The sequence below is a fragment of the Ahaetulla prasina genome, chromosome 2, assembly GCF_028640845.1.
Source record: "Ahaetulla prasina isolate Xishuangbanna chromosome 2, ASM2864084v1, whole genome shotgun sequence".
Lineage (NCBI taxonomy): Eukaryota > Metazoa > Chordata > Lepidosauria > Squamata > Colubridae > Ahaetulla > Ahaetulla prasina.
Window position 1 is genome coordinate 68,233,663 of NC_080540.1, and position 21,121 is coordinate 68,254,783.

The window sequence follows — 21,121 nt, forward strand, 5'->3', positions numbered from 1 at the left end:
TCATGGCAGCAAGAAAGCTGAAATTGACTAAGAAGCTGGCAAAGAATATGAAAAAGAGCAGACAAAAATGACTACATAATAAAAAATAATGTAATTAGGCAATCTTAGGCTGCTAAACAGATGCAGATTCTGGGGACTTCTTAATAGAATTCATCATTAACTTTGCCATTAAAGAAAAGCATGAGCTCTGTTTACCCTATAGAGGTATTCAGGGGGGAAAGGGGAGCTCATCCTGCAGAATTATCCAGAATGTACATTAGAAATTGAAGAACCCCCAAAGAAGATCGAAGTAAAGGTAGCCTTACTAAAGCCCTTGAGTAACTCTTTGGGGAATTTAATAACAACTACATTTTAGGGTAGGCACATTGCAATTTAATCAGAAGCAATATTTCTAATAGAGAGATAGTTGATCTAAATTGTAAAGCAACTAGTTTCATTAAAATAATGTGTTACATGTTGGCCTTTAAAGACAAGAGTAGGAAAAACTGTGGACGTTTGTAGGCATTAGTTATATCCTACTTGCTTTGCTATCTGACTTTAGAATCAATGCCTTAATATGCTAATAATAAATAAAACTCCACCTTGAAGTGTAAGATATAATTTAAAGTAGAAAGAAAGTTTTCTTCTGTTTTCAAGGTTCTGTGACAATACCTAAACCACACTAATGTACTTTCCGAGACTCCTAGCAATTTCCTGATCTTGCCTACTCAAAGGGCTGTCAAAGCCTTTTCTACTTTAGAATACACGTAAAAGAGTAAGGCAGAGTTATTGTGAGTTTCTTTCTCAAAATGTTTTTCTACAACTCAGATAAATTTTCAGTAACAGCTCTTCATCCTTCTGACATTCAGTCATGTTAGTGTAATTAGTGTTGAATCAGTGCAATCAGTGTAATTAATGTTTAATCTTGACTAGAAGATTAATGCAAGTTCAAACTTCCAGGTAATAATGAAGCTCTCTGGTATCCTTGACTCAAGTTGTTATATTGCTATATAAGCTGCTGCACAGTAATACTTTGAAGGTACAAAGGGGCATCCCTTATTAACATCTCCCTGGGATCAATTGTGAAAGAATAGGATTAGGAAAATTACTAATCGTTAAAAAAAATCTTTGTGGTTTTCCTATTAATTGCTTTAAAACCTCAGAATTGTCCACTGCTGTCCAATCTCATTTAGTTCCTGCAGTTGTTTAGTGTGAAAATACACATGTACAGTACCATATTTTAATGCATATAATATTTTTTCACTTTTACAATCTCCTTTTTTCTGTCCTGTGTCATGCTGCATTTTCAAATCCAATCTGTACAGTATTTTGCAAGTATTAGTGAACATTTAACATTTACATTTAAGCTTTTCATTTGTCATTCATTTATTGCTTAACACAGTGTAAGCCACCCTGAGTCTTCGGAGAAGGGCGGGATATAAATTCAAATTTTTTAAAAAAATTCATTTAGAATTTACTGATACCATAGGTAACTAGCCATGTTAGTTTATAGTAATCAAAAATCAGAAGGAGTCTTTTAGCATCTTTTCTAACAATTTTTATAGAAAGGCATAAGTTTTCATCTGTTGAAGCATGCTAATGAAGTGAGCTACAATTCATGAAAGCTTGTGCCTTTTCATAAAATTTGGCGGGAAATGTTACTGATCTCCATCTGAAATTTGGCTAGAATTTGCTGTTTATTTTTTGTGCTTTTGTGCCATCTCACTAATAAACTGCCACATCTATCAATATTTATTCATTTTCAATGTAGAGACATTTGACACGTTTCTTTTTTTTCTAGATTGTACTGTAGATCCTATATTTCAGTTCCTCTTTTCCAGGGGTGAAATTCACTTACCTTTGCTACTGGTTTGCAAATGTGAGCATATGCAAAGGGTAAAAAACGGACGTGATGATGTCCGGGTGGGTGGGCGGAGCCTCCCGCCGTCAGTGCTACCAGTTCAACCGAGCTGGATAGAACTGGCTAAATTTCACCTCTGCTCTTTCCTCTGTCAAGCTTTAAGTACTCAAACTATAAGAGTCATAAAAAGAAGGAAGGTATTTTTTGTCTAATACAGTTTTATTTTGTTTTTGTTTCCTTTCCACATTATCCTAAATGCTGAGCACTTCCATTTTTAGTTCTCTCCAATGTGAAAAACAGCATCTTATTAAAAAAAAAAAGAACAGAAGGAAAAAACTGTTAGGGACATATGAAGTGCCAAATTGTTGATACCAGGAAAGTTTTCAGCAGTTTTCCTTTGATTCTTTAGGCAGACAGGCTCATATGTTCTTTGACAGTGTCACATAAAACAGTATTTAGTCTATTCTATTTTTAACTTGTTGCTCTTCAGACAAAAACATTACCATGATATAAAAAGAGAGAATTGGCATTAATATGGTTTTTCAAAACCAATTTTATTTTCAATTGTACATTTGCATATGCAAATTAAGATAAACTTTTACGGTAAATATTTTATTGATTCAATATATCTTTTTGAAGGCCCAAAGCGTTGTGCTCAAGAGTGCATCCAGCTATTATTTCAGTGTTAAAAGGGGATTTCTTTTCTATCATTCTAATCTGGAAGTACTTTCTATTACTATCACTGTTATTCCTGCATTTAAAGGCAAGCAAAATGAAGTCTTGTTACTCTTACAGAAAGTTATAGTGAAAATTATTTTTCAGAGATTACTTTATCTGAAAGCCGCTTGATTTAGGTTGGAATCCTGGACATCATTATCTGAAAGCAAGGTCCATCCAGTTCAGTAAGAATTGCTTCTTATAGATTTCCACAGAATTACACTGTAATCTAAGAATGTTTGCTTAATAATAACCTATTTCACAGCAATTATAAGTACAGTATAAAATATAGAGTTGTAACAACAGCAGCTGTAAGGCTAAACTCAGTAACAATTTTCTTTGGAAATGGTATGCATTGCTAGAATTGATTCTTCATTACAATCTTATGTGAAGAATTGGAGAGCATTCCAGGGTAAATCTGAAGCATGCACAAAAGATGGAAAGAATTTCTCTGTATGAGAAGTATACTTGCATCTTGTGGGGTGTCGTTTTGTACTTCAGATGATGACCAACTACTCTCATCTAGCACCTACAGAATCATTAATGGAGTATATTGTCACCTAAAATGCCCCAATACTATGGTTTGCCTTTAGCTAGCATGCCAAAATATTGTAACATTTCAATAGCATTATGTGCTTATATACTTATCACAAAAGAGTATGTTTTAATATAACCATGTCAATGAAGTTTTAAAGTGGTAACAGAATATATAATGTTTTGTACAATATGCTTGGTTACTCCAATTAATTATTTTTCTTCAGTCATGCTAGAATGATGTGGTACCATTCTCAATCCTGGTAGTAATTCAGGAAGTTGATAAATATAGACAGGGGGCAGAAACTCCCCAACATAGACATCAAGACTATTAGCCACAATGATCACACAGAATACTGTGTGCTAGTTAGGGTGGTAGATGAGAAGACAGGAGTCTCAAGTTTTAGTCCCTCCTCAGCCACAGAAGCTCACTGGGTGATTAGGAGCAATTGCTTTCTCTCAGCCCACCTATTTCACAGGTTTGAAAAACAGGAGCAGGATATAAGATGTTTGCCGCCTTGAGCTTTATACAAAAGGTAGAATATAAATAAAATACATCTGTCCTCTACAAATTTGTCTAATCCAAAATCACATCATTAAATGACATGTAGCACGTATTTATTTGTTTGTTTGTTTAATTTTTATAGCTGACCATTTCAATTCAGCAACTCTGAGAAGGGAACAAATCTAAAATAATTAAATAGAAAGGTACTTTATATTTATGAGTTATTTGATAAACATAGTATAAACCTGATTGGAGATGCTGATCTGTGACTGAGTTTGACAGGATCATATATGTTTTAATTATTTGTTCTTTAGCTAGTGCAGTTCACCATTTAAACAAAAGGTGGCAAGATTTTCAAACATACTTAGACCAAGGGTATTTGGTGTTTACTTACTATCCTTACAATTTCCTTCAAAGCAAGTAAATCAAACACAGCCATAGAATAGAACCATGCTACTTCGTTTGAATAGGTTTATCTACTAAACTTTACTTCAAAAATTAGTTTTCAGTCATAAAGACAGAAAGCAGAACTCTTTTTTAATATAAAGACTTGCAAAAGCTAACATTTAAGTGATTGTTTAGAGAGTATTTCAAATTTTTGAGTTCTTTGTGAAGTGTTATGCTTAAAAAATTAATAGAACTTCACTATTCTGTTGTTGCTAAGGAATAAAAAATGATGTACTAAAAAAGAGATGAAAGTACATATGGGCAAATGAAGATAGATTGTAAAAGTGCAAAGCCCAGCATAAATCACTTTAATAATGTCTGAAAATATATTAAGGGAGAGATGAATGATTCCTGAGTTCCAGTATTACAATAAAAAATCTCAAATAATGTGTCTGCAGACATTCACATGAGCACATATGCACACTCTGCTAATACCTATTAAGCAAAAGCTATAAGGACCAGATTCCTTCTGATTTTGGGCTGTCACAGACTAAGCTGGCTCTTTTCTTGAAAATGCTGGGAGCCACAATTCCAATGCTACTAGTGAAGCATTTTTTATTCTTTGGAAATATTTCAAAATATTTCTTTTAACGTCTGCTGATTAGGAAGACTAAACTCAGAATTCAGTTATCTGATGGGGTAATAAAGAAGCATTTGAAGCAGAGATGTTCAACCGTTGCAAAGCATGAGATAGGAAAAGGCTACCTCAGGTAGTGCTGATTGCTACCTTCTGCCTTCATAAAGCTACAACAAACCGAATCCTGCCACATCTTGTGAAGGGTAATAAAGAACAGTGAAGCTCAGAGAACATCTTCTAAAAATGCTGTTAAAGAACAAAAGGTCCTCCTACTAGGGGATAATTTTAACTCTCCCATTATTTTTGTCCCAGCTGTATCAGTAGGAAGTCCTTTTCCTTGCTACGAGTTGTAACCTCCTCCCAAGAAAATGGGACTCCTAGTTAGGAGATTTGGCATGGCATTACAGCCATTTCTTTGCAAATGTGAAAAGGAAGTTTGTTCAGCAAAACACTGTGGATGTACCATAGATTTAAATTGGGTATTAACCTGCTTTGATCTAACACTTGCTAAATGGTTATGATTGCAAAATACAGTACATATAAACAATACAATAAAAATATAAGACCACATGTGAAGTTCAAAAAACCGACAAATTCAATCAAGCTTTATTATTAAAAAGAAGAGCTTTTTAACTTTGGTTAAATATAATTGGAAATGCTTTAAAAATAATGTATCATCACTGCGTTGGCTGCCAATACAGTATATATAATTAATATAATGAGGCTTGCTCTTTTACATTTCTTTCAAGATTCTATGATCAGATTTTCATAGTATTTGCTAGGAAGTAAATAGTCAGGTCTTTATTTATCTCAATACATGACGAGTGTAATGTTGCAATTAAAATTAATGCATTAAAAAGGTAGAACTATCTTATTTATAAATGTCATTGGTTTATTTCATTCAGTCTTACATACTCCTTCAGTCACAACCAACTTTAAGTAGCATACACTCCCTCAGTAAACATGGTAAAATAACTGTACAACCATAATAGGATATTAATAGCAATTCAAATCACACTGTGCTGAGAGTTAGCATACCAAAGTCATTTAAACTGTGATTTACTACAGGGGGAATAAGTCATATGTATGTACTTCAGCTCCCAAAATTCCCCAGCCAACATAGCACACCTGTCTGAGAAATTATGAGAGTTAAAATCCATATATCTTCAAGTGACCATGATTGAGAAACACTGTCATATCAGTTCCCAAAGGGTATTTAAATATCTTTAATCAGGTCTTTTTGAAGCCATAGCTAGCAGTATAATAAAATAGAAGACAATAATGAGAGGAAATGTACAACATCTATTATCAAGAATAACAGTAGTTTCACTTGCAGCTATTTCATTACCTTCATATACTTTAACCTTGCAGTATATTACAAATAGTATTCATAGTTCAAAAGTGCTACTCTTTCTATAGATTAACTTCTGGTGTACCTTCATCTAAATAAATATAATTGTACAATCATATGCCCTTGGGGCACTGCAACCATCATAAATATAAGGTTGCCAAGCATCTGAATTTTGATCACATGATCATAGGGATGCTGTAGAGGTCATAACTGAGAAAAACGGTCATAAGTCACTTTTGTTGTAATTTTGAGTGGTCACTAAATGAACTGCTGTAGGTTGAGGACTACTTGTAGTTGGGGGGAAAATTCTAGCAGAAAAGTAGATATAATAATAAAATATTAATATGAAATGTATTCTTTTATATTTATTTATATATAAATAAAAACAGAAAATGAATCATCATAGCGCTAAACAAAACTAAGTATATACACATGAATGTGCATTTGTGTTTGATGTTTGTTCAAGTAAGAAATGTAATTTTTTTTCTTGATCAAAGACACTCAGAAACTTTGTATAATTGATGTAGATGGGTGCCATCAATTTCTATGCAATCATAAAAGCATGCAATTTCCATTTCTATTATCTTTATGTTATTTTCCAAAGCATTGATGTAATTCCAAAGACATATTTAAGCAAAAGCAGTGAGGCAAGTAATTTTAGATGTAGTTACTGAAATCATTATGTGAAATTCTTATTGCCTTAAAAAGACTTTTAGGAAAATTTATCAAACCAAAGTCAGTTTACTGCATGTAATAAGATAGAAATTATCATGTCCATCCATTCAACTGTTCTATTGTTATTAACAGATATGAAGTATGGTTTTCCTGACTTATGATTGGAGTTTCTTTATTTAAATATTAACCAAATAATTATGCTTCTATAGTTTTCTATGTTCCAGTTAGTTAAAATACCAGAGAGGCAAAAAAGAATAAAAGAGCTTCAAACTTTCTAGCTTTTTCTTACAGTAAAATACTGTATTTGACCACCTATTTTGGTTGCTCTCTTCTCTGTTTTTCCTAGTTCTCTCATATCTATTTTCAAACATGATAACAGGAAGTATACATAGCTTTCTAGTGGACGTGCCATAGATGGGTCATTACAATATTGAACTTTTATTTCAGTATCTTTTCTAATAATCTTTTACATTAAGTTTTTTTTCTTCAGGTACTGCATGTTCATTTTCATGTACATAAGCCAAGCAGTATGAAATTAATATCTTTTTTTAGCTTCAGGTAGTTCAGAACCAATCAATCTATATGTAAAGATAAGAGAGTGGGGAAATTGCCCAATGTCCATCAGTTTATACTTACACTTACTTAAACTGAACTCCAGTTTGCTTGGCCTTTCATCTAGCTTAAAAAGAATTTTCTGCGGCTCTTCACTTTAGATTGCTGTTATTGTTAGAGTCCTTTACGTGAATCCTGACTGTTAGTGTTCATAGATATAAATAGTTTTCTTGGCAACGTTTCTCAAAAATGCCCTGCCAATACTTTCTTCCTATGGCTGAAAGAGAGAGTCTGATTCATAATTATCCAGCTGACTTATACATCTAAGGCAATTTGCAGTTTCCCCACTTCTAATCCAGCACCTTTAGTCATGCCAAATTATCTCTTATTTTTATTATCCTGAATATTTTATATCATAAACAAATTTGGCCATCTTGCATCGCATCCCTAAGTCAAGATAATTTACAAACAAGTTAAAAAGCACTACTCCAAGTCCTTGATAGATTCTATTTCTTACTTCCATCCTGTTTTTATCAAACTTATTCAGCTGAATCCTTCTTGAAATGTATCCAGCACTGAACAGTACATGAAGTCAGGTGTGATGAACACAGAATAAAGTGAACAATTATTTCATATGATTGGAAATTATACATCTGTTGACGCAGCTTAAAACATTAGTCTGCATTAGTCTTTTAAGTAACCACTCTTTTGCTTTTGTTACAAAGCTAGGTAGCCCAAGCTGTTCATTTGATTTAATTTCTTATTAAATCTTTGTTTGTATTGCAGTTCATTTTGTTATTTTCATGCTGCAACTTTAACATGTCAAGATTGTATTGAACTGTATTATTATCTTCACACTTGACATTGACAAATAACAGTCTGTCCCATAGATCCTTCCATTATTCTTGCACCCTCCATTAGTTCTTTAATATTTCAGCCAGACCAATTATGCTTTTCAGTACATCCCGTTTTGCAAATGTACATATAGATAGATTTATACTCAGTCCTTTGTTTTCAAAACAAATAGAATGTCAGAATGTTCCAGAAAACCCCCTCCTGCAGAAAAGACTCAGAAGCAAACATCTTTCGAAGTTCTTTTTCTAGCATAGGTAAACTGGCACAACTTGATAAACTCCGAATCTGGAGATCCGGGTTTTTCCTCAGTAATATAAACTAGGAAACCACCCCACCCCCCTTGACCATCAGCATTCTCTTGACATAGCTCTTTTCTTCAGCAACTAACAAATCACCATTCTAATTCACTGTTGAATTTTTCCACCAATCCATTCTTGACACCTAACATTTTGTCCTGGATCACAAGATTTCAGAATGTCGACAAGTTTCTTCGAAACTCATCTCTGGTTCCTTCATTATTATTATTAATTGAAACATAACATGAAATTATTACCAACCAGCACATTCTTAATTTCATACAATTGTTGTTGTTGTTCAGTCACTAAATCGTGTCCAATTCTTCACATCCACATGCAGTATAGCATGCTGGCCTTTCTGTTCTCTCTGTCTCTGAATTTGTTCTTGTTCATTGTGTTGATGACTCTACCTAGCCAGAGTGCAATAAATGCAACTTGTAATTACAGTTTGTGTTACATGTCATCTAGATCAACAGTCATTATTAATCTTCACTAACAGTAATTCAGAACCAAAGAGTTGAACATATTTGAACTGGCAAAATGTCAAAATAGACATTTTTATTTTCCATATAATTTAGGAAACGTATTACAGAAAATAATAGAAATGTCACTTTAAAATAATTTACATTACTATAGCCTCATTTTATTAATGATTCCATAAGCAACATAAAAAGGCACTGTTTAGAATAACGTTAAGGTTGTTTGATAACTACAAAGAAAACATTGCTTCCAGGTTGGGACGAATTCTAAAAGAAGTTACAATACATTCATATAATTTTGGCTCTGGGTTAATCTGGCAGAGAGAATTAATCTTCTTTTTTTTTGCCTTTTTACTTAATTATATCACTTTGAAAGAATGTACATTTATTTCCCAAGGGTCATGAACAGAAAAGGGCCTATTTCATACTTGGAACTCAAAATGAGGGGTCCTTGTTCTGTATACTGATGATACCTGAAGATGAAACATCTGCAGGAAAACCACCATGGAAAACCAACTCTCAAAAAGCCCCAAGGACCTCACAGTTCAACTCCTGAGCTACAAATATTTTCTTCTATTGGAACTCAAATATGACCTCAAATATGACAAGAGAGAGCACAGAGAATGTAGTATCCACATCAAAAGTTTTGAGTCATGCAATGAGCAGATGAAGATATCCAACACATTTCTTTTTAGTGTCAATTCTGCAGGTAGAAAGGAAGACAATGACACCAGCAGATCATTGTTCCCTACCCACAGAGCTTATTACTTGATTGAATGCTCATTTCAGAATGGAAGGGTAGCTGTCTATGGTTGATTATAGTTTTCCTCAGTTCATTACAGCTTTGGCAGATGCCACGTGGCATGCACAATAGCCAGGAAGATTCAAGAGCAGAGTGTTATATTATTGGTACCTAATTAAAATGTTATGTACTTGCTGCATTGTGATAAGCAGAGGGGGAAAAGATGCAATTTCTATTCTTTACCTCAATCAGAAGGTTTGTCAGGTTGCTTTCCATTTATGTGAACTATGTCCTTATCCACGGTTTTATTACATTTAAAGAAGCTGGCATGAGCTGCTTTATTAATACATAGATGAGGAAACTGAAATACTTTGTGTGAGAATAGATTCATTGACAGTGGGAATGTTTAGGATTTTCTATTGGTCAGTTCCAGCCCAGTCTTGGATTACATTGAATTTCATTATATAGTATAGTAGTATATAGTAATTAGTAATTAGAGTAGGAATTATCTTGGTGGGATAATTTATGCTTGGAAAAGGACAGTGCCCTTTCAGTGATTGTCAGTATCATAATCATACATTAGTGTTGGTTCCATTTTTACTAATATGGTGGATGACTAAGGAAGGAAGGATTTCTTTTTTAAAAGGACAATTTTTTTTAGTTTCCCAACATGATTGGATTGATTTGACTGTGCTAATAGTAATGAAATAAATTAATTTAAATCTGACTACAAGCTTTGTGTGCTGTGTTAGTGTAAATCTATTAAATCTTTAGTATATTAAGCCCTTGAAATCGATGAAATGTGTATGGATTTAACTTTGCCTAGACTGTATCAAATATAGTAATTTTCATGGACTGGCAAATTAAATGCATACATTTTTCATTAAATTTCATTTCATTTCATTTAATTAATTTCATTTAATTTTCATTAAATGTATTGATTGTGGCATCCTTAAATCAAACTAGGTGCAAGTAGTCCATGGCTTATGAGCATTTGTTTAATGACTATTCTAATGACTTTTAGACTATTTTAATGACTAAGTTATGATGGCACTGAAAAAAGTAACTTGCAATACCCCCCTCCCATCCCATTCATGTTGGAAGTACCATGTCCAGATTGAAAGGATTAGCTGATGTTATCACCGTTGCCCAAGACATGCCAATGGGGGCTCCTTTCATGTCCCCATCAAGAGGTTGGAGCAAATGACGGCAGCTCACTCCTCTATGCAATAGCACTCAGGTCTTGAACACAAGCTCACTAACCTCCAATCCAGCATCCTAACCATATAAGCCACCATATTCTATACTTACTTACAATTGATTCTCCAGACAGGTGGGAAAACGGCAGTCAGGCATGGGTTAACTCTTGTGTCAAGCTTGTAGGACCGAGTCTTTAATCTGTTTCAAGCCCCGCCTTATCCTGTTGTCTCTCCAGTTTTTTACTCGGTCCCAAGCTGGACCAACGTGTCTTCCTGAGCTCCTAAGTTAGCTCTAGTTTTATTTTTATTCTGTGCGTTTATTTAATCAAGTTTTCAGCGTTATTTCAATATTTACAAAGGATTCAGATTTCAATCATCAAGCGGCAAAAGGAGAGCAGCAATCTTGCCGGCTGGCAGATTCATTCCTCAGCAACCTCCCGGGGCTCAGAGAGGTTTGCTTAGCTTCCCAACTCTGCAAAGGGGGCGGAGTTTTCCTGCAAGCTGCGTTTCACAGCCTTTGCTGAGCAGCTAAACGGCACACCGAGAGATCTATTACAGCCCTTATCTTTCCGATCTCAGCTGCAGCTGCGGAGAACAGTTTGGCTGGCCTTCAGAACCCTCCTCACGCAAGTATACCACCGGCTGGTGAAATCGTGGGGGAATTAGAGTGGGGCCTCTTACTTGAGCTTTGCCTCTGAGGCCACAAGGGGCAGTTTAAATTGGCGCGATCTCTCGAAACGGCTAATTTTGGCGCGAAAAGACTCCGGGCGCCATTTTGGAGGCAATTAAAGTTCTTTAGCCGGTCGCCATATTGGGAAGCGATTCTTACTAAGCTTTTGCCTGCTTATTTGAGGATTATTAAAAATGAGCAAAAGACCAATAAAGAAATATCACCTCCGGGTTCCTGAGGATGTCCCAGGAGGAACATCAGCCCTACAGGCAGATCTTCCAAAAGTAAGGGATCTGAACTCAAATCCAAACCCACGGTGGAGGAAAGGAGGAGACATAAGGCATTAGAAAAGGCAGTCTCAAGGCCCAGCACCAGGCCTCTCTCACTTCCAGACCTCAGTCCACTGTGAGTACTACTCCTTCACGGGAGGAGGAACAGTCCCCACAGGGCAGCATCTGTTACCTCTTTACCCCTAATTGGTCACCAGATCAACCAACTACAGGATCTACTCCAGTCCCTATAGATGGGGCCCCATTGTTTCAGACTATGCCAGAAACTGATATAAGACCAAGCCAACATTCTGATGCCAGGAGCCCATTCAAACAGCGCCCATTCCAATCCTATCCAGGGCCAGGGGCTTACAGCTTCCTCCAGAGTTTGGGATTCTCATTGCTGATGCAATTCGATCCAGCTTCAGGCAATGTTATCAGCAGGAGTCTAGGCCTCAAGCTACTCCAGCCAGATCTCATCAGGAACATCTAGGTTCTGAAGACATCATGTCAGAACATGGGCAGACGGTATCTCCTGACCATTCAGATCAAGAATATTTGTCAGAGGGAGAGATCCCTAGGGATGAGGCCCTTTCAGAAGATGAAGGCTTGGATCTTGAACAACCAGCCTTCATTGGATTATTTAATCCTCAAGTCTTTAAATCACTATTACATAAGGCCCAAATGACCACCCGATTGGGAGAAGTGGCCACAACTAGAATTAGTAGGGAAAAAGGGGATGATCCCTCTACTACTTTATTTTCTGAACCAGCAATAACAGCAGACGCTGTACCGTCCCCCAAACTATTTACAGATGTGGTTCAACGACAATGGGGAGTCCCGGGTTCTGGACCTTTTCCAAACAGCCTAGACAAACGTTTATATAATATGACTTCTGAAATGTCCAACCTCCTACAGGTACCGGCAGTAGACAATCCTATAGTCTCTCTTTCTGCCACCTCCCACATAACGGGACCCCCAGAGGAATATCTTCGTCCTGAAGATAAAAGGGCTGAAAAGGTTCTAATAAAAGGGCATCAGGCGGCAGCTTGGTCAGTGAAGGCGGCTGCTTCAGCATCCTTTTTCAACAGAGCAACCATCATTTGGTTGAAGCAGTTACAAGCAAGGACAAACCCAGCAGATACAAGATCCCACCAGGACCTTAACAAGATCATTGCAGCTCTGGAATACTCGGCAGATGCCACACTCAATGCCGCTCGTTTCGCATCCAAGGCCATAGGGTCTTCTATCACTTCACGCAGGCTCCTTTGGCTTCGTAATTGGCAGGCAGATGTCAAAAACAAATGGAGACTAGCCTCATCACCCTTTTCAGGAGAAAAATTGTTTGGGGAGTCACTTGAACCCCTCTTGATTGAAACAAAAGATAAGCGGAAGATTCTTCCATCATTGTCCAGGCGCTCTGACGTTCGCTCAACTCCTTATTCTCGTCATCAGTCCTTTCGGGGTTCCGATTCCAGCTTCTACCAGCCACGTCAACACAGACCGTTTCAACCCAGAGGCTCCTTTCAGCAGGACAATCAGGTCAGAACACCTTACAAGATTTCTTCCCGAAAGCCCTTCCGTGGGGGTAGGGGAAGGGGCTCCCGTAGATCTAAGTAATTCACTCTCTTCCCCTCCCATTGGCGGACGCCTGTCCCTTTTCTCCGCCCACTGGGAATCTACTATTTCGGATGCTTGGGTTCTACAGACTATTAGGGAAGGTCTCTTTCTAGAATTCACCTCTATTCCCCCTAGGTTTTTTATTCCTTGTCCCATTTCTCACGACAGTCATAACCGTGCTATCATGGAAGAGGCCATTACTCATCTCTCCAATATCAAAGCTATTCAACAGGTTCCACAGTCTCATCAGGGCAAGGGGTTTTACTCTAGACTTTTTGTAGTAGCTAAACCCTCGGGGGGATGGAGGGCAATTCTGGACCTTAAATCCTTAAATAAATTCATTGCTTATCGAAAATTTAAGATGCAGTCCTTACATTCTATTTTAGAAGCCATTCACCCAGAGGATTTCATGGCTTCAATAGACCTAACAGAAGCTTATCTTCATGTTCTTATTGCCCCGGGACATAGAAAATACCTCCGTTTCTGTTACAATGGCCAACATTTTCAATATAGGGCCCTTCCGTTTGGTTTATCTTCAGCCCCTAGAGTGTTCTCCAAAGTCATGGGAGCCTTAATTGGTCACATTCGCACTCATCCCATCCGTATCCAATTCTACCTGGATGATATTATCATCATGTCCCGATCTGAGCCCTTGGCTCATCGGGACCTAAATACCACTATTCATATACTACAGGAACATGGCTTTTCCATAAATTGGGCCAAAAGCCACCTCTCACCTTCAACATTATCTTACACCTGGGAGCTATCATAGATTCCAAACAGTCATTAGTATTCCTCTCCCAGGATCGCCAGAATAGTCTCAAGGATCTGGTCAGACAGATCATTTATTCCCGATCCAGTCCTTGAAATCTCTTTCCCAACTATTGGGAAGATGGTTTCCACTTTTGGAATTGTACCCTGGTCTCACTTACACAGCAGGGAACTACAATGGACCTTGCTCCCGTATCAGCGAAGAGGCCAGTCCACATCACTAACAAGAATTCGTCTTCTACCAAAGACATTGACATCACTCCAGTGGTGGCTATCAGGCGCTCTGTCCAAGGGCAGTCGATTCAGAGAACCCAACAGAATTGTCCTTCGACAGATGCCAGTCTCACAGGATGGGGAGCCCACCTGGGTCCAAATATGGCTCAAGGCTTATGGTCAGCACAGGAGCATAAACTCAATATAAACCTTCTAGAACTAAGAGCAATCCACAAGGCCCTTCTCCACTTCCACGACTTAGTGAAGGGTCAGGACATTCTTGTGCTCACAGACAACACAACAGCAAAAGCCCATATAAACAGATGGGAGGCACACATTCAAGAACCCTCATGACAGAGACACTGACCCTCGGCCACTGGGCGAATTCAACCTTCTCTCGCTTGAGCTTCCCATATTTCAGGCACAGCAAATGTTCGGGCGGATGCCCTCAGTCGCCAGCAAATAGATCAAGTGGAGTGGAAACTAGATCCAGCTCTCTTTCAAAAGATTTCCCTTCGATTTGGTCTTCCCAAGGTGGATCTATTTGCAACTCCCTCAAATCGTCAACTACCCAGATTCTTTGCCAGGTTCCCGTCCCCAGGAGCGGAAGCGGTCGATGCGCTAAGATCACCATGGCCACCGGAACTGCTTTATCGTTCCCTCCGCTTCCATTAATTCCCAAGGTAATCAGAAAACTCCTGGAAGAAGGCGAACTAATCCTAGTGGCTCCTCATTGGCCTCGGAGACCTTGGTTTGCGGACCCCAAACCTCTTTCAGTGACAACACCTTGGCACATACCAGACAATCAGATTGCTCTCAGTCAGGGCGTTCTCATCCATCCAGAACCTCAGTGGTTACAACTCACCGTCTGGCGATTGAGCGGGACATCTTAGCGGGTCTCAACATTCCCCCAGACGCAGTACCGACAATTCAGGCGGCACGGCGACCATCCACGGCGCATATACCAATTCACTTGGAAAGCTTTCTCGATATGGTGCTCAAAGAGGTCCATTTCACCTAGGGATCCTGACCTATCTCACATCATTGGTTTCCTACAAGAGGGCCTGACGTCAGGTCTCTCTCCTAACACCCTCCGGCCAAGTCGCAGCTCTTTCCTCGGTGCTTACCTTCAACTCATCAGAGTCCCTGGCAAAGGATCCAGTCATCAGATTGTTTTGAGGGAGCCTCTAACCTGCATCCTCCTACTATTCACAGGTACCCATCCTGGAACCTTAATAAAGTTCTTAATACATTAATGAGGCGCCATTTGAACCACTCCGAGAGGCTTCTTTCGACTCTTGACTTTCAAGGTGACTTTCCTTATTGCCATAACTTCAGCTCGCCGCATTTCAGAATTGGCGCTCTCAACATAAAGACCTTTGCATTTTCACCTCGATAGGGTAGTTCTGCGTCTCGACCCAACCTTTGTTCCAAAAGTTAATTCACTATTTCATCGTTCTCAGGAACTGATTCTCCCAAATTTCTGTCCCGCACCCAGACATCAAAGGAACATGAATGGCATCGTTGGATGTCCGAAGAGCCTTAAAGATATACTTACATCGTACTTCTCCATTTAAGTAAAGCGGAAGCTCTCCTTGTTTCCTTCCAACCTTCTTCGTTAGGCTCCAAAGTTTCAGGACCTACCATTGGCAGATGGATACGGGCCACCATAGCCATGACATACGATTTGCAATCTCTTCCTCGGCCAAAGAACATCACAGCACACTCCACGAGTGCCTCCACTCGGCAGCTTGGGCGACCCAGGCGCCTTAGAGGAAGTATGCAGGGCGGCAACTTGGTCATCACCGTCGCCTTTCATCAGACACTATAAACTCGATACCTATGCATCGGCAGAAGCCTCCTTGATGAGCGAGTTTTGCAAAGTGTACACGACAACCCATGACTCATCGGCCTATCTTCACCCTCCCGGACAATCACCTAGCTTTGGTATGTCCCATGCCTGACTGCCGTTTTCCCACCTGTCTGGAGAATGGGCGTTGGTCTTACCTGAGGCGTCCTTTCTCAGCAAGGAGGAAAACGGCAGTCAGCCCCACCCTTCTGGGGCCGATGTTTATCCATGGGGGGGGGGCGTACATTAATTGTTTGTCATTTCAGGAAGACACGTAGAGTCTGAGCAGCTTCCTCGCCAAAAACTGGAGAGACAACAGGATAAGGCGGGGCTTGAAACAGATTAAAGACTCGGTCCTACAAGCTTGACACAAGAGTTAACCCATGCCTGACTGCCGTTTTCCTCCTTGCTGAGAAAGGACGTCTCAGGTAAGACCAACGTCCATTCTCATAGTTACAACCACTGCAGCATCCCCACAGTCACATAATCAAAATTCAGGAGCATAGCAGCCAGCATACGTTTACATTAGTTGCAACATCCTGAGGTCATATGGTTTTCTGTACTGGAAATTTTTAATTTCTGGAAATCATCCAGAATCACTGTGCGTGATTTGGGCAGCCATATACATTTGTTTAATAAATATATAATACATAAATCTCCACTTGTGACCTTCCCAGGGGGCTTCTGACAAGCAGAGTCAATGGGGGAAGCCTGAATGATTGCATGACTCACTTAACAATCATTTGATTCATCTAACGGTGATAGCAAAAAGGTCATAAAATTGGACAAAACTCACTTAACAACCACTTTGCTTAACAACAGAAATTCCTAGTTGTGGATGTAAGTTGAAGACAACATGTATGGATTGCAATTTTGTTATACTGCTTGAAATTATTGGGTGTTCTAGTTATCAGATGTCTAAGTGAGATTTAACAAAATGCAGCTTTGATTGTTTCTAAGGTATCTTGAGGTTTATAGAGGAAAAGGAGTATTGAAAACAAATCTTACTATATAACGGGGTGAAATGCTCCCGGTTCGGACCGAATCAGGCGATCCAGTAGTGATGGGGGCAGGCAGTTCGGAGAACTGGTAGCAAAAATCCCTTACCCCCCCCCCAGCCCATGTCTATCCAATTGCCTGGTTCCCACTTGCCTACTTGGCAGCTTCCTGCTTCTTTCAGCCTTGCTCGCTATTCCAGCCTTGCTTCGGCTGCTGCAATCAATTGCATCAGCTAGCAACTGAATCTGCCTGCCTGCAATCCATCTCATCGGTGAGCAACTCAATCTGCCTGCCTTTTCCCTTGAATTGGGTAAATAGGGGAGGGGAAGTTTTAAAAAAATAGTTAATTGGGGTTTTTTTTAGGAGTTTTATTTTTTTTTTACACATAACAATTTAAAGTTAAGGAAGTATTAAAGTTAAGGAAGTTTTAAATTTAGCTGCTTTTATCTAAAAATATAAATTAAATTAAATTAAATAATAAAATAAAATATTTGCGCAGTTTTCTGAGATTTGGTGTGTTTCTGTAGTGTTTCACTCTAACTACACAAACACACAAAATCTCACAAAGTTGTATGTGGCATTTTGTGTGTGTGTGTGTGTGTGACTCAGTTGTGTTGTGTGTGTGTAAAGTGTGAAAGTTGGTTTTTGGGCTTTTTGTGGCTGTGTGAGGTTCCTGCTTGTTCCAGGGGCCATTTTGGGTGAGGTGCAGCTGCTTTTACATTGTGTGTGAGTCAGTTGTGTTGTGTTGTGTGTGCGTAAAGTTGAAAGTTGGTTTTTGGTACCTCTTATTGTTTTGTATACTTTATTATTTTTATTATTTATTGTTATTGGCTACACCCACCGGTCATGTGACCACCAAGCCCTGCCCACCAATTAAGCCACACCCACAGAACCGGTAGGGAAAATTTTTAGATTTCACCCCTGCTGTGTACCATACACATTATTCTATCTCTTCTCTGTCTTATTTTTAAAATGTTAGCTTTTATGTGAATCTTGGGAAGATGTAGAAGCTATCAAAAGAAGAGATCAGAAGTCAACTGTTGCTAGCCTGCCCAATTATGCATTTATGTCTTTTTAATCCAGGCCAGGATCTGTGAGTTGTTTTGTTACATATAATATAGTTTTCCTTTAGAAATATCTTAGTACTCAAATATTATAAAATCCTATGAATGAATGAATGAATCTCTCTGTACATGGTGTGTGTGTGTGTGTGTTTGAAATGTTGATTTTATCAAAATCTGCATATGATAAAACATACTGTTTTGGTACACGTCACAAAAAGAACTATCTTGGAAATACATTCTGAATGAATCAAATTGAACAGAAACCTATGGAACACTTTACTCATTATAATCTGGGTAATGTGCAATGCAGTATTAGAAACTACAATCCATTTCCCGTTGCATCTTATTTGTAGGCTTCCTGGAGTAGCTGAAGATGAAATAATTAGAACATTTGTGTGTGTGTGCTATAGGTAAAAATGGAAGTTTTACTCCTTTCAGAGATCTAAGGTATCCACTGCATCCCTTGATAACAAAAAAATCAATATAATAATAAGAATGCCAGTTTTTCCCATAATAGAATACGCGTCCAAGCTACAAATAAGCTCAGGCATTTGGCCTGAGCCACATTTCAACAGCATATAAACAAAAGCCATGGTTTCATGCTGAAAAATGTTTGTTTATAAAACCACAAACTAAATTTAAACATTGAAATAAGTACTTTTAAAAATGCAGGTAACTGAATCCAAGTGGGGGATTTTTTTCTTTGAAAAACAGCTATAGTTATGTCATATATTGATTGGTCCATTTGACATATAATAGTAAAGTCAGAGGGAGTGGAGTCAAATTTCTCTTATCTATGTAGAAGCTCTATGATAAATCAAATTAAATTCTTTGGAGTATTGCCATAGTGTTGAGTGTGGTGTGATTTTCAGGAAAAATAATCATGCAATATTATACTTCAGAGTGAATTACATTCATTATATATATCAGAGCAAATCTTTTTCTGTTTTCCTTAACAATTATTTTAGTTAGTAGAAGCATGGAGTGCTTCACCCTAAAATACTATAACAATCATATCACATGTTTAACTTCCGATCTGGTATTCAATCCCAAATTGGAATTACTTGTATTGCATATCAAAACATAGAGGGGCAAGCTTCAGAAGAATTTAATTTATTCCTAACTACTCTCCCAATTAGCCAATGAAGTTCTTGCCTAAGGATAGTTTCTATCATGAACAAAAAGCATTTACAAAGCATGGAGATGCTTTACGCTTAAAGCATAAAGAGAAATCTGTGTTAGATGACTTGGTTAAAAAAATACAGCAAACATACACGTGCAATAGACACAGGAGTGTTTAGCTAAAGGTAGATAAAACTTTTTGTTTCCATATTTAGTAAAAATACAAACAAGTATAGAATATTTAATAGAAATCTCCTTTCACAATGCAGCTGTTTGTTTTGCTTCAGAAATATAATAGCTGAGAGATCCAATAGATTGTGGGAACAATTTTAATTGGTTTCCATGGCCAAGGGTAGACTTGAACTCAAGGGTGCCCCTCCTAATCCAATATTGATGCAACTTCACATATGTGTATGGTTTTGGCTTCATGTGTTACGTCATTACAGTTTGAAAATCATGATTTATATCTTAAAGCAAGGATGAATGAAATCATTAGTGGTGTATACCTGGAAAGTGGACTAAAACGCCTACTAAGCTATTGATTTATCTTGAGAAGATTTTTGTGTCTTATGATGTATGGTACCTAGAGTCACTAGTTGAGATGGGTGGCTATAGAAATCAAATAAATAAATAAATTTGGGTTATTATTCAAAACAAATTCTAAAGTTACCAACAAATTCAAAAGTGATTTTTTGAGGTCATGAATACACTTCTAAAAGAATAGTCTAAATAAAAACTTAATTGAACAAATTTATTTTAATTTAATTTAACTAAATCTAAATTTAATTTAATTTAATTTAATTTAAATGAGTTAAAGCAATATTAAAATTAAAAATGAAAAGGTTGTGTAAAATATACAGATTATTTTAGTTTCTTTCAAAATAACTTCAAACTGTGAGGATTGTTGCATAGCATTTTGAATGACATTCATTGATAACATACAAATAAAGATTTAGAAGACATGTTGATCTGTTTCCTACTGGAATGGACAGACTTTCAAATGACATGGTAAATTTCATCATGACTCAGAATCACATCTTTTCTCAACCTAGCATAAGAGTTAACATAACATAACATAACATCAGAGTTGGAAGGGACCTTGGAGGCCTTCTAGTCCAACCCCCTGCCCAGGCAGGAAACCCTACACCATCTCAGTCAGATGGTTATCCAACATTTTCTTAAAAATTTCCAGTGTTGGAGCATTCACAACTTCTGAAGGCAAGTCGTTCCACTTATTAATTGTTCTAACTGTCAGGAAATTTCTCCTTAGTTCTAAGTTGCTTCTTTCCTTGATCAGTTTCCACCCATTGCTTCTTGTTCTACCCTCAGGTGCTCTGGAGAACAGCCCAACTCCCACTTCTCTGTGGCAGCCCCTGAGATATTGGAACACTGCTATCATGTCTCCCCTGGTCCTTCTTTTTGTTAAACTAGACATACCCAGTTCCTGCAACCGTTCTTCATATGTTTTATCCTCCAGTCCCCTAATCATCTTTGTTGCTCTTCTCTGCACTCTTTCTAGAGTCTCAACATCTTTTACTTTACTTTACCAGGGTGGTAAATAGGAATCACAATATGTGACATAGGCAGGCAAGACTAATAATCATTTCATTATACTTAATAAGACTTAATAAATCATAGTTTGTTATATTATAATGTTAATTATTTAGAGGAAGTAACTATCAAATTTTCATGCCTATTTTTTGTGGCATGTTTTTCCTCTTCAGGTATCCATTAGCTTTTTATAGCATCTTTTATATTACATTTATGCCAATTTA

General features: G+C 37.7%; 1 protein-coding gene and 1 long non-coding RNA gene across 5 annotated transcripts in view; both read left to right on the forward strand.

Annotated features, from left to right (window-relative positions):
* The window catches only part of IQSEC1 (IQ motif and Sec7 domain ArfGEF 1), a 350,333-nt gene that overhangs the window by 233,531 nt on the left and 95,681 nt on the right, over positions 1-21,121 (forward strand). The gene's annotated exons all lie outside the window — the stretch shown is intronic.
* On the forward strand, positions 16,222-16,590 carry LOC131190933 (uncharacterized). The gene is made up of 2 exons (XR_009153371.1): positions 16,222-16,259; positions 16,428-16,590. It is a non-coding gene; the product is annotated as an uncharacterized LOC131190933 (long non-coding RNA).